Below are 14,475 nucleotides of genomic sequence, written 5' to 3'. Positions count from 1 at the left end.
TGAAAGGGGCCCGGATACACCGGGCGGGCAATATGTGACCCGACTTAGTTCCATGTTCTCCGTCGTATTTACGGACACCGTTGTTTCTCTTTGTGTACTGAGATGAATGGTGATGTGTTAGTATGTCAGTCACTAATTCATTATTACAAACGTGATCATGTGGCGGATCCCTTTCTTATAATGAGGACTGGATTATTTAAACGTTATTCGAGATTACGTTCAATTGCTAGCGCTACTGTTCCACAAATCTTTGACCGTTTAATAAATCTGCTCCGGTCGACCATCGCAATAAGGGTCCTAAATAAAAATTCCCTGAAAAAATTAAGTTACCAGTGTAAAATTCGTGACTGGGGCTCTAGATTTAGTATCTTTCTGTGTCTACATCTATATACCGACTGTGCAGCCCACCGAATGGTGTGTGACAGAGGATACCTGCTAGTAATTTCCATTCCAGTTCGACTCACGTGTAGAGGGAGCGAAAAACGACTTGCTATATGCCTCCGCACAAGCCCTGCTTTCTCTTATATTATCTTCGTGGTCCTTACGCTAAATATACTTTGACGGTAATACAATCGTCCTGCATTCAGCTTCAGATGCTGGTTCTCTAAATTTTCTCAATATTTTTCCGCGAAAAGAACTTCGTCTTCCTTCCAGGGATTCGAACTTGAGTTCCGGAAGCTTTTTCATAGTTCCCGCATGTTGGTCGAACCTATCGGTAACAAATGTAATAGCCCTCCTATGAATTGCTTTGATATCTTACTTTAATTCGACCTGGGGGGAGGGGGTCACAGACACTAGAGCAGTCAAGAATGGATCGGACTAGTGTTGTACGTACATGCAGTCTCCTTTACTTTTCTAAAACTCTCAGTAAACCGAGATCGACCATTCGACTTCCCTACTACAATCCTTACACGCTCATTCCTTCATATCGCTTTGCAATGTCACGCTTAGATATACGCTGTCCAGTCACCTTAACGTGACCGCCTGTCGAAAGCCTGAATATTCACATTTGCAACGCCGACTGCTGTGAAACGTGCAGAAAGAGAGTCAGCAAGGTTCTGGAAGGTACCAACAGCGATGTGAACCCACACCGATTCCAGTGCAGCTGGCCGCGGTGGCCGAGCGGTTCTAGGCGCTTCAGTCCGGAACCGCGCGACTGTTACGGTCACAGGTTTGAATCCTGCCTCGGGCATGGATGTGTGTGACGTCCTTAAGTAAGTTAGGTTTAAGTAGTTCTAAGTTCTAGGGGACTGATGACCTCAGATGTTAAGTCCCATAGTGCTCAGAGCCATTTGAACCATTTTTTTTTTTACTCTAGTGCCATGGCCACCTGCACTGCCCTAGGTATCTCGGTATCTCGTTTTAGAGTCGACGGCACGAACAGCCCTATCAAGGTGTTCCCACAGATTCTCAATTAGGCTTAAATCCTAGGAGTGACCAGGGGAGCACAGTAAACACATCCTAGTGCTCTTCAGACCACGAAAGTGAACAGGGGGCTGTGTGAGACATTGCATTGTTCTGCTGGTAGATGTCATCGTGCCGAGGAAAAACAATTTGCCTGTATGGGTGAACATGGCCCCCCAAGGATAGATGCATACTCGTGTTGATCCATTGTGCTTTCCACAATGATGACATTATCCAAGGAATGCCATGAAAATGTTCCTCATACCATAATACCCCCTTCTCCGGCCTGGACCTTTACGACGATAGTTGCAGGGTATTTGCTTTCAGTCCCGGCCGACGGAGTGTAAAACGTGATTCATCTGAAAAGGCCACCTGTCAGCACACAGTGGACGTCCAGTTGCAGTATTGGCGTGCAAATTCCAGCCTTCGTCGCCCATGAACAGCAGTCAGCATGGGTGCATGGCCCAGGTGCCTCTGTGGAGGCCCATAAACAGCAAGATTCGTTGAACGGTCGTTAAGAAGTCACTGTTGGTAGCCTCTTAGTACATCTGGGCGTTCTGTAGCTCAAAAACTGCACGTCTGTTCGCCTTTACACATCACCTCAGGCGCTGTTCAGCCCTGTCATCGATGGCCCCTGATGGACCGCAGTTGCCTCAGCGCCGGAGTTGGACAGCGCCGTTTTGCTATCAACAGTACACTTTAGTCATGGAGGCACGCGAACAGTTTAATAGACTTTTCTGAAATTCTTCCACACTTATCCCAAAAGCCTTCTTGACATCAGATAAAGTACTCCGTTCCCGCATTACGACAACGATGGCATTCCAGAATGAGATTTTCAGTCTGCAGCGGAGTGTGCGCTGATATGAAACTTCCTGGCAGATTAAGGTTCGCAGGAGAGCTACTGTAAAGTTTGGAAGGTAGGAGACGAGATACTGGCACAAGTAAAGCTGTGAGTACCGGGCGTGAGTCGTGCTTCGGTAGCTCAGATGGTAGAGCACTTGCCCGCGAAAGGCAAAGGTCCCGAGTTCGAGTCTCGGTCGGGCACACAGTTTTAATCTGCCAGGAAGTTTCAACGATGGCATTGTTTTCCGCGCCTCCCGGACGCCCTTTCCGTACCTTCCACTACTAGGGACGCTATCTTCCATGTGTGAGTGGTTACTGCACGTCGACGTTGAACGTTGGCGGTGTCACACTAATGTGACTGGGCCGTCTATAATCGATGTGACTGTGTGAAGCAGTACGCTACTAATGCTGTATTCCAAAATTACAGAATTATTTTTCCTAGTCATCTGCATTAACTTACATTTTTCTACATTTACAACAAGATAGCATTCATCATAAGTAAAAATACTGTCTGAGTCATCTTGGATCCTTCTACAGTCACTAAAAGGTGACACTTTCCCGTACACCATAGCATCATCAGCTAGCAGTCACAGATTGCTGCTCACCCTGTTCGTCAGATCTATGTACACAGAGAAAATGTTACTCCACTCAAGGCGCCGTTGATAAAATAATTGAACTAAAAATAACATTTCCACATAATAAATGTCCGACGTAAGCAGCAGATTTTTTTTTTTTTTTTTTGGTCATCAGTCTACTGACTGATTTGATGCGGCCCGCCATGAATTCCTTTCCTGTGCTAACCTCTTCATCTCAGAGTAGCACTTGCAACCTACGTCCTCAATTATTTGCTTGACGTATTCCAATCTCTGTCTTCCACTACAGTTTTTGCCCTCTACAGCTCCCTCTGGTACCATTGAAGTCATTCCCTCATGTCGTAGCAGATGTCCTATCATCCTGTCCCTTCTCCTTATCAGTGTTTTCCACATATTCCTTTCCTCTCCGATTCTGCGTAGAACCTCCTTATTACTTACCTTATCAGTCCACCTCATTTTCAACATTCGTCTATAGCACCACATCTCAAATGCTTCGATTCTCTTCTGTTCCGGTTTTCCCACAGTCCATGTTTCACTACCATACAATGCTGCACTCCAGACGTACATCCTCAGAAATTTCTTCCTCAAATTAAGGCCGGTATTTGATATTAGTAGACTTCTGTTGGCCTGAAATGCCTTTTTTGCCATAGCGAGTCTGCTTTTGATGTCCTCCTTGCTCCGTCCGTCATTGGTTATTTTACTGCCTAGGTAGCAGAATTCCTTAACTTCATTGACTTCGTGACCATCAATCCTGATGTTAAGTTTCTCGCTGTTCTCATTTCTACTACTTCTCATTACCTTCGTCTTTCTCCGATTTACTCTCAAAACATACTGTGTACTTATTAGACTGTTCATTCCGTTCAGCAGATCATTTAATTCTTCTTCACTTTCACTCAGGATAGCAATGTCATCAGCGAATCGTATCATTGATATCCTTTCACCTTGTATTTTAATTCCACTCCTGAACTTTTCTTTTATTTCCACCATTGCTTCCACGATGTACAGATTGAAGAGTGGGGGCGAAAGGCTACAGCCTTGTCTTACACCCTTCTTAATACGAGCACTTCGTTCTTGATCGTCCACTCTTATTATTCCCTCTTGGTTGTTGTACATATTGTATATGACCCGTCTCTCCCTATAGCTTACCACTATTTTTTTCAGAATCTCGAACAGCTTGCACCATTTTATATTGTCGAAGCAGATTAGGAATAGCAAACTATTGGTTCAAATGGCTCTGAGCACTATGGGACTTAACATCTATGGTCATCAGTCCCCTATAACTTAGAACTAATTAAACCTAACTAACCTAAGGACATCACACAACACCCAGTCATCACGAGGTAGAGAAAATCCCTGACCCCGCCGGGAATCGAACCCGGGAACCCGGGCGCGGGAAGCGAGAACGCTATCGCACGACCACGAGCTGCGGACTAGCAAACTATTCAAAAGCAAAAGCGCACAATTTCATACTTGGGTTGAATGAAAAATAATGCCTCCACCTTCGTTAATTGGGTTTGGATGGGAATATTTTAATAAATAAAATGCAGAAATAATCCTTAGAACGAGATCTTTAATTAACAACATTCACTTTTCCACGTAGTCACCAGCTAAATGGATACATTTCTGCCAATGATGAACAGGTTTTCTGAAGCGGTCACGGATGAAGTTGACACTCTGTTTCCGCAACCAAAGTCTCACATTCTCTCAACGTCTTCATCAGAAGCATAATTATGTTCCCGCAGATCGTTTTTCATTATCGGTATGGAAGTCAGATGGTGTTAAATGTGGACTGTATGAAAGATGCCGTACGGTGGTGAGATTGAGTCTCTGAAGTTCTGCCGTGGTGGCATGTGAAGTGTGTGGTATGCCATTGTCATGCTGCAAGAAAACATATTCCTTTTCGTTTCGGACCTTTGTTAGCCGTCGTTTCAGAGTACGTAGCGTTGTGATGTAACGCTCTGGATTTATTATTCTTCCACAATCAAGGAAATCAACATGGATAACACCATCTGCGTCCCAGAATACAGTGGCCCTGATTTTTCCAGCTGAGGGCTTCGTCTTGAATTTCTTTTTCTGGGGAGAGTCTTTGTGTCGATATTCCATAGACTGGCGTTTCGTCTCCGGGTCGTAATGGTGTACCCACGTTTCGTCTCCAGTCAAAATCGAATGGAGAAAGGCATCACCTTTACTCTCGTAACGAGAGATAAATTCCTGGCAAATTTCAAGACTGTGCGCTTTCATCTCAGGAGTCAGCATCCAGGGTACCCATGGTGCACAGATCTTCCGACAGTCAAGAACAGCAATTTTGCTTGCAATTTCTCTCTGAGTGATACGACGATCGTCCTGAATCAATCTGTCAACATTTTACTTGTGAAACTCGATGGTTGCTGTCACAGGACGTCCAACTCTTTTTTGTCACGCAGGTCAGATTTTTCCCACCTCAACATCTTTAAAATCACTCGCCCAGCGACGCACAGTACTCAAATCAACACAATATCCATAAACTGCTTTCATTCTCTGATGAATCTCCTTTGGGTGACACCTTCCGCTGTCAAGAATTCAATGACGGCACATTTCTTAAATCGCATTGACCGGCCGTCTACACATGGTTCCATACTTAACACTATAACGACACACCCGTTCAATGCTAAGGCTTCCCCCCAACTGGAGCTGTAGAGAAGAGGCTCCGGGACAAGCCAGTACCTGCCATATACCAATGCTGCCAACTGTTGAAGAGTTACGAGGGTGGAGGCATTACTTTTCAGTCAACCCTCGTACACATCCACTCGGTAAATAAAGCAATAATCTCACAATTAAAAACATAATACAGTCTCCCAATAAGATTACAGGCACTGGGTCTCATAGTATTAAACTTCCTAACTGTCTTTAAAAATATTAATGATAACTGCGATAAAAATAGCTTAGCACAATCATTAATAGGTCATTCTGCAGTGAATCAATAAAATGACTGACTACCGTGCTGAGAGACTTTTACTGTTTCTTATTAAAAAACACCAGCTGATGGGGTATGTAGTGCCTCTAGTTCCATGATGAATATTCCGCACCTGCGCGATTACCACATCGGATTCCTAGGTACTCCATTCCCTGGAATGGTAAGTTTCATGGTGGGTCGGACGTCCTTGGCGGTATACGTGCAACACTCACAAACAGTTATTGATAAAAGTCCCTTTCCCCATTTGTCATCCTTCTTCCGCCGTTCAGCAACCTCTGAAGATCCATCATTTTCCCTTTTACATTTTAAATTAATGTTGTAGGACAAAATGTTAAAAAAGTTTCGTACTGATAATTCCACTGAAAAGGACACGGTCGGTATCATTCCTCAATCAGAGTTTTTGCTAAATCTCTAATGGCATTGTCGTGGACAGAGAGTTAAACATTTATCTTCCTACATTCCTAGTGCGATCCACATCACACTCCTATCACTAAATGCCTTTACATGAATTATATTTACAGAGTACCTGTTCATGTAGCTTGTAGCAGTTCATCATCAGCAGCAGCACAAGCAACAGCACCAACCATTAGACACCCACAGCTGGATGAATGCCCCACAGAGACATTTCTTTGAGTTAAGATTTTAATCTTCAAGTTTCTCCTTCCTGTTTTCTCACGTCATCAGCCCATCGCAAACTATGTCGTCTTCTAGGTCTTTTCGTATTTCTTGGAGTCCAAGACTTAACTTACTACGTCCGTCTACAGGCTATTAACCTGCATGGCCCACCACACTTTATTTCATTTTAATCGCAGTCCTAATAACGTCTCTCTTCAGTCTGTTCCCTGCTCCATTTGTCGCTTTCCTGTCTCCTCTTTAAATTCTCAACACTTGCTCGCAGAGAAACCCTCCATTTTTGTCATATCAGTACTGATAATTCACACTGTAACCTTTCTTCTTCAGACGCATTGGAAGCTTACGTTTTAAAATGTTATTTTTTTACCATATGCACTCCGGATAATTTTTGCTCTTCTGTTTATCTCTCTTCTTGTCTTTTTTATGTTTCCGCCTATCACATTCCACGTTTCTAAGAACTTCATTGTATTTAAATAACGTATTGTGGTTTTATCTAAAAGCAGATAATTGTGAGAACGTCCCCGTGAAATACCTTATATTGATCAAAAAGTTAAAAAAATAAACAGTCAGTTATTAGAGCTCATATGAATTACGATATCAGCATTGATTTTTCGTTTTTTTTTAAATAGGAAAAAATAAGTTGTTACAGTCACGAAAGTCATACTGGTTAGTGGGCTTATACTGTCACGCTTTTTGTAAGTTTGTCTTGATACTTAAGTCACTGTAACAACATCACATATCCTCCGAACTCGTGAAGTTACATTTCGTTTCCCCCTCCAGTCTATTAGATGTTTAATTTTGTGTGTGTGTTCGTGTATGTGTGGTTGAGTGTCAGGCAATTTGTTTTCGCTTGGCGGTTCTCATAACTGTAACGTGTTTTATGGATGTAATGTTGGAAAATACAGTGGCAGCTGCTAACGGGTAGCACTAGAATGCCTGTTCTTCAGCGTAGTTTTCATAAAATGAAGATAGTTTCCGAGACTTTCAAGCTAAAAATATTTTTCACAGTAACCGTTGCCCATCATAAAGTTGGTAGGTATTTTATCAAATTTTTGTTAATGCAACATGTCTAGAGTTGAGAAACCTCATCCACAAGCAATAACGAAAGGACAAAAACATATACCTTAAATATATCATGATTTTCCTGTGATATCATAGTCGTGACGTGTATTGTATTTAAGATACATGTTTCTGTACTGTCGTAATTGTCTGGCCCGGTAGATTAGTGAGTGTCAGACTTCGTATCCAAAGGTCTGGGAGTCATCGGACTCAATCCTTAGTTGGTCCTGTCGCATCCTCCACCGCTGGTAATGATACGTAGACGAGTAAAACGCAAAGTTGCATTGTTTATACAAAGCTGTAACTCTATTGTGTGACTACAATTCTGTATCAAAAACCAACATTCGAGTTATTACCGCAATTACTGATGCGGACGTTTTACATCTTGAATCACTTTCATTAACAGAAATCTAAAGAGGACACCAATAAATGTTTGCTCCAAATCCGACGAGAGAATTCGTACCGTTCCCCACGGAATCCAAACTGCAGTTTGACGAAGTTATTTATACATGCACTATGGTATTATTACGTGTGTAAGTAAAGATACATTCGTGAGGAAATTCTAGAACCGACCCCAGCTACAAACGTGGGTCTTAACATTATGATTTACTTAATAAAGCTGACGTAACACACGGCAGCAGTAATGACAGAAATCATCTGAAATTTTCCAAGTGAAAAGTAGAATTTATGCTGCTTTTCGCCTGAAACGGTCATCAGTTGGTTCTAAATTCTGCTCTCAGTTCACGTTCCGAGACAGATTTTTATGGTAAGATCAGAACTGAAACCCTACCATCTACTGAAACAAACGTTTTCAGATATTAAACTAATGCAAGCAGTAAGGCCCACGTTTTGACCACATCAATTTATTAATTTATTAATGGTGTAAGTCCAATTAAAGTTTTTACCAAGAGCCATAGGAGCTATGAGTGAACAAACCTCGATGTCATCGCGTGACCTCATGTTCCCAGATTGTAATTATTTTGTGCTCTGCAGTCACAGGAGGAAAACTTTGAACGATGTTTCGTCATTCGTTTCATTTCTATTGGTTTCCGTTACGACTCGCTTGACCATTCAGACTTCTCTAGTTCTCCCGGTTACATAACGTACTAACCGGACGCAGCTGTCGCATTAAACACAAGGTTTTACTTTTACGAAGGTAATTAGTGAGATACATATATCGCTGAGGCAAGAGACTTTCAATGGAATGCACATTTCAACTGACGCAACAACGAGGATAGAAGTTCTGCCTCAGTTTATTTGTTCACTTCGTCCGGCTACCGTGGCGACCGAAGTAGAGTCCGTTTCTATATTTGTAGAAACGTAATAAGAGTGATTAATTTCGAAACGGATTTGTAGTGCGTAATGGGAATTAAATGAGCCACTTTTTCCACGTTATGCAGTTTCATGCCATTATGATACGAACAGCATAAGAAGAAAATATGCAAATAAATAGGTGTGCCATATATGTGAAAGTAATTAAGTTACTGCTGGTTGCGTGGTAAAGGCTACAATTCTAAAAACACAGAAAGTGAATACTAAGCTGTTATGTGGTAAGTACTGTCGATGACAAATTGTTCGTGCGTAAATTAAACCAACATACCAGAAATGCTGTTCTCAAAATAGAAACGAAACAATTCTTGCAGAAGGAGAGACTTACTAATAACTTTTCTGCAATGTATAGAACCATAGCTGAACGGAGGAAGTAACTGGTCCTACAACATCATTATCACTTTCTCTAGACAGTCTATTCTCACGTCAGCCTCGTTCCATTTGTGTAACATACAGCTGGGTCACAGAAAGCCTTGAGTTGACCAGAACCACATACAAGCTACAGTATCTAATTCTAGTATTAAGAGGTTGTAAACGTATTTTAAGTTACAGCTTGATGGTAAGCTGTCTAGAATTTCAACTCGTAATTTCCCATGAGCTACCAAAATTTCTCTCTAGCTCTTTGAACGACATATATTCGCTGGGACCAGTGGCGGAATCGTACAGAATAGGTTAGAATGGAATAAAAGTTGTAATTACATCGTTCTATCGGTAGCCAGAAGTAATCAGAAACTTCAGGAGAACCTTACTTTCCTTGTACGTAAAATTCCAAGTCATGTTGCAGTAGTTGGAGAAGGTTTTAATCACCCCGCAACTATAGGAAAAATGACTTCAGAAGTACTGGGCCGGAAGGAATTTCTTTGCACAGCGTCATAAGCGACGACCAGCTGACGTCATCGGCGACACGTTGGCCGGCCAAGAAGCTTTGACTGACGAATCCGCAGTCAGCTGCATTGATTACGTGTGGCCGATGTGCGCAGACGATGAACAAACTTCACTACCTACACAATGTTTCAGTTTATGTTTTAAATACGGAAATAAGGCCTGAAAAACATTAATCTTAGTCGCGGTTTTACTCCGTGGACAACGCCGTTATCACGGACTTGGCAAATCGATTGTAGATGAAGAGTTTATGAAATGCCAGATAATGTTTGGTTAATATATATCTGAAGTTAAAATACATTATTTCCTGGTTTGTTCGACAATGGTATAATTTGCCCATCTTGTCCTAAATGTAACTAAACTTGCTTTTATGTCATATTCATTTGACGTTGCAGAAATCTCTATCTATTTGGCATCAGTTGACGAATTTAATTAAAAACCCATTTGGATTCAACTCCAGTAATAAATGCTACACATTGTAAACACCAAGCGCCTCCCAAATGGACTTTTATTTTATGAGTGTACCTTAATTTTCCGCCAGATGAGTTATTAAGCTGTTTACTTCTCTTTCAGGCGCAGCTTCCGCAACGCTAGATTTTCGCGGTTTTGGTGGACCATGGTCAGATCACAAATCTCTGGGTGGAAGGTGAATTCAAGAAGTAGCCCGTGAGGTTACAAATATGAGCCAAAATGAGATGCCTCGTCTGTTGGTCCAGTGGTCAATGTTTCTGCCAAGATCGGACAAGCACAGAGAAAGTGTGTTCCAGTCAATGGGAGCTCTAGCGTTAGATGGATAACGGAGCCCACAGCGAAATAGCTGGCAGGCCGAAGAAGAAGGCTAATAAGCGATTGGTATGTTTGCCGGGGGTTTCACCCAATATGTGGAATAAGCTCTACCCACACTTGGATGCACTGAGTGCAACTTTTAAAGGCGCATTTGCATGCTGAGCTTTTCTTAACAGAAAACGTAATTATAAGCCATGAAATAAAAAAAAATTGAGCCATAGATATAGTCCACGGCTGTATAAATATTGTATGCAGCGGCTGGAAACATTTCTGATCGTCATATTATTGGCAAAAGTGTAAGAGTCACCTTTTGTTTTCCAGGACTTGTCCAGATCGGACGTATTTGGGCGCACCACCATTAATACTACGTTATTAATTTTCATTATTTTATTCACGAGTTGCAACCAAACGGCACTCGTAATTGTATAACTCAAGTCACAATGTAAGGTAATAATTTAAATTGTGTATTTATTTCAGAATACATTGTAATTACTAACCAATGTATGTTTTACTTTGTGTCTTCGGTCATTGTAAGACTGTTGGGTGACTTGGCACGGCAAAAGGTTCCGTACTTTTAAGCAAAAAGTCGTCCAGCTCGATCTACCGTCGCTTCGGGTGTTGTTTGATAACGAAGCCCGATTTTAGTGAAAACTCAGAGAGAAGAAACACATTTAAAAATACATGAACGGATCTTCAACAGAAAAATGCCATGCTAAAGCGCCGAGAGTCTGTGTCAAACATATTTTCCAAACCGTAAACTTAACTGATATCTGTTTAATATTCATTACTATAATTCATTGTATGGCCTTGATCCAATTGGGAAAGAACCAAAAAAATTTAAATGAAAAGTGGCTATAATTTTCAGCTTTTGGGTTCTGAGGCCATCCTAGTTTTACTTATACAGTTGGCTGTACTAGCGTTGGCCTGCGTTTGCTAATCTATACTCTCTTTTGTAGTTTTTTCTCAGCCTTTTCTTTTTCCTCTACTGCTCCTTCCAGCACGAAGTTAATTATTCCTTGTTCAGTAGATGTCAAACTAGCTTGTCCATTCGCCTGTTAAAGGTCTTCCAAAGACTTATTTCCTTACATATTCTTTCCTGCACTTCTTCATTTCGTACTTTATTGCCTGCTGAAGTGTTAATATTTGTCGATAGCATCACACTTCAAAAGCTTCCAGCACGTACCTCCTCGGATTTCTGTTGGTGCTCTTCTCATTTCCGTACAATCTTGTGCTCCGTCTCCCTCATTTCAACATTAATACCTAATGTCATTGCAGCTCTTTTACCGAAGAAAGCTTCCTTCACCTGAGACAAGGTATTTCCGTTACATGCTTCAGTCATCCTATGTAATTTTGCGATTTAAGGGAATTGTTCCACTTCTTCTGTTAGTCAGTCGCTCTTAAATTTTAATATTAAGTACCTCGTCATTTTTCATTGTACTACTCATCATCACCTCTGCGATCGTTATCTTTAAGAAATACCCTGTGCTACGTATGACGCTCGTTTCTTTTAAATGGACTGTCTTCCTTACATCCAGCCGAAACAGCTATGTCATCTGCGAACGTTTTGCGCTCGTATCTGTTCCCCTTGCATTTTCAGTACCTTTCCGAAGTTGATAGTAGCTGCAGTTCTCTCCTTACATTGCTTTCTCAAATACAAATTTTAAAATAGTGGTCATTAGTTGCCACCGTTTCACTGCTTTGTCAAACAGAAATTTTAAAATAGTAGTGATTAGCTGCAACCGTGCCTTACATACTTTTCTACAGTACCTTGTCTTTCTTGACTTTTTTTGTTCACAGTAGGATTTTGTAAATGCTGAAACTTCTTCGTCTGTGTCTACACCGTAGAGATCTTATGAGTGTGAATATTTTATTCGATTTTATGAAGGGTGTTTTTGCTAAAAGAGAATAAACCACAAGAAACTATCCCAGAGAGGAAAAAGGTCCATTGAACATATGGACGGGAATGCGTTCCAAGTAAGGTACACACACTTGAAGGTGGAGATGAAAGATCTTTGACAATGCGTTTTCAACGATTGAAAGCACACATGACAAAACACCATGAAAGTGAGAATATTCCATCTGTACTGGGGTCTGTGAGAATTTTACATCTGTACTGGTTTTTTTTTTTTTTTTAGTTTCACACACAAGAGGGTTGTTAGGTGGAGCACCAGCACAATCCGTGCCACCAAATGCAGGGTGGGAGGCAGCGGCGCCCGCAGGAAGTGCCTGTGTGGCATTGTGGAAGAATGACTGGTCCCACGAGGAGGTCGCCAGTAATCCCTGCCCACACACTGACGCTGAATTGATACTGATAGTTTGCTGCCATGGTGATTCTCAGAAGCCCATACGTGGGTCTCGTAAAGATTGACGGTACTATGACTCATCTGTGAATAGGGTAGATTTTCTAGCACCGTTTTGTCTGTGTGACCAACCAGCGACAAAACTGTCGCTGCAGAAGCAGTTCCATAGGTATTAAGGCCTGCACGCATTGTAAATCATACGGACAGTGGCAGCGGTCGTAGAGTTCCACACATTCGCCTCTCCAAACTCACGCTGGCGGGCCACCTGCCCAGTCTTGAAACCAGGGTCGCTGTCAACGATCTTTTACTTCCATCTTTAAGTGTGTGCACACATTTCTGGCCATCCATCTATACGATCATTTTTTCTCTTTATCATCTCATTGATATTTACCTGCTATTTGACCCTATTTGGCAAAATAACCTTAAGGTGTGCACACATTTGTGGCCGCATATCCGTTCGACCATTTTTTTGTCTTCATCATCTCGTTGATATTTACCTGCTGTTTGTCCATATTAAGCAAAATAACCCAGTATTGTCGACTGTTTTCTCTAGGTCCCTAAACGCAAGAAAGGTATTATATGGAGGCGTGCTGAAAAGTAATGCCAATTTTTATGCGAAAATTTTTTAAGCTTTTTAAAGAAAATAAACTTTATTAACATTCTACGTTTTTATTCTTGATGTCTACCTACCGTACTCACTTCTCAACGTAACTTTTCTGCCAACGCGAGAACAGTTCGTTGGTACCGTCACTGTAGAACGTTAGACTTCGTTGACGAAGCCGTAAATCCACCTCTTTTTACAGTGATTCACCACTATCAAAGTGAAGTCCTCGAAGATGTGCTTAAAGTTTTGGAAAAAGATGGAACTCGGATGGCGCGCGGATGTGTGGAATGATCGAAGACAGTGAATCAGCCGACCGGGGTGGCCGAGCGGTTCTAGGCGTTACAGTCTGGAACCGCCCGACCGGTACGGTCGCAGGTTCGAATCCTGCCTCGGGCATGGATGTGGGTGATGTCCTTAGGTTAATTAGGTTTAAGTAGTTCTAAGTTCTAGGGGACTGATGACTTCAGAAGTTAAGTCCCATAGTGCTCAGAGCCATTTGAACCATTTTTGAACAGTGAATCCGAGGCATCGGATTGCTGCAGACGCCGCAGAGTTCGTGTGTGTGGTCTGCCATTGCTACACTGAAGGAGAGAGTGCGCCATGTGCGGGCGAACTCTTCGAACCCATGCTTCAGTTTTCTGAAGGCCCCTCACGCACCGACGAAGTTACGTCGAAACCCGCCACGTTACAGGCTACAGTTCGGAGCCCTCTAGCCGCAGAGGGTTGCAATTTGCGTCAGCGAAGCAGCAGAATCGACTGAATAATACAGGCGACATGTAACTCCTCAATTGACATTGAGAACATAATAAAAAGTTCGGAGGCGTTACTTTACAGCACACTCTCGTAAACTTTTTTCCAAGGTTCGTTCCATCAGTAAGTTCATTTGGAAATTGTTTCATATGTAGTACCTTTACCACGCGGGAAAGCGAACTCATTTTATCCTCAATCTTTCTTCCATTCATACGTATATCCTTCTGGTCAGCAATTTACAAGCGTGACTTGGCAGACTAGTGTTGTCCTATGATTTTCATATACATCTGCAAGTGCATTTTTGTCCCTCGGTTCGTAGATTATTGATGATAACCCAGA

This window comes from Schistocerca cancellata, chromosome 6 (assembly GCF_023864275.1).
Source record: "Schistocerca cancellata isolate TAMUIC-IGC-003103 chromosome 6, iqSchCanc2.1, whole genome shotgun sequence".
NCBI lineage: Eukaryota > Metazoa > Arthropoda > Insecta > Orthoptera > Acrididae > Schistocerca > Schistocerca cancellata.
Note: the sequence above shows the minus strand (reverse complement) of the source record.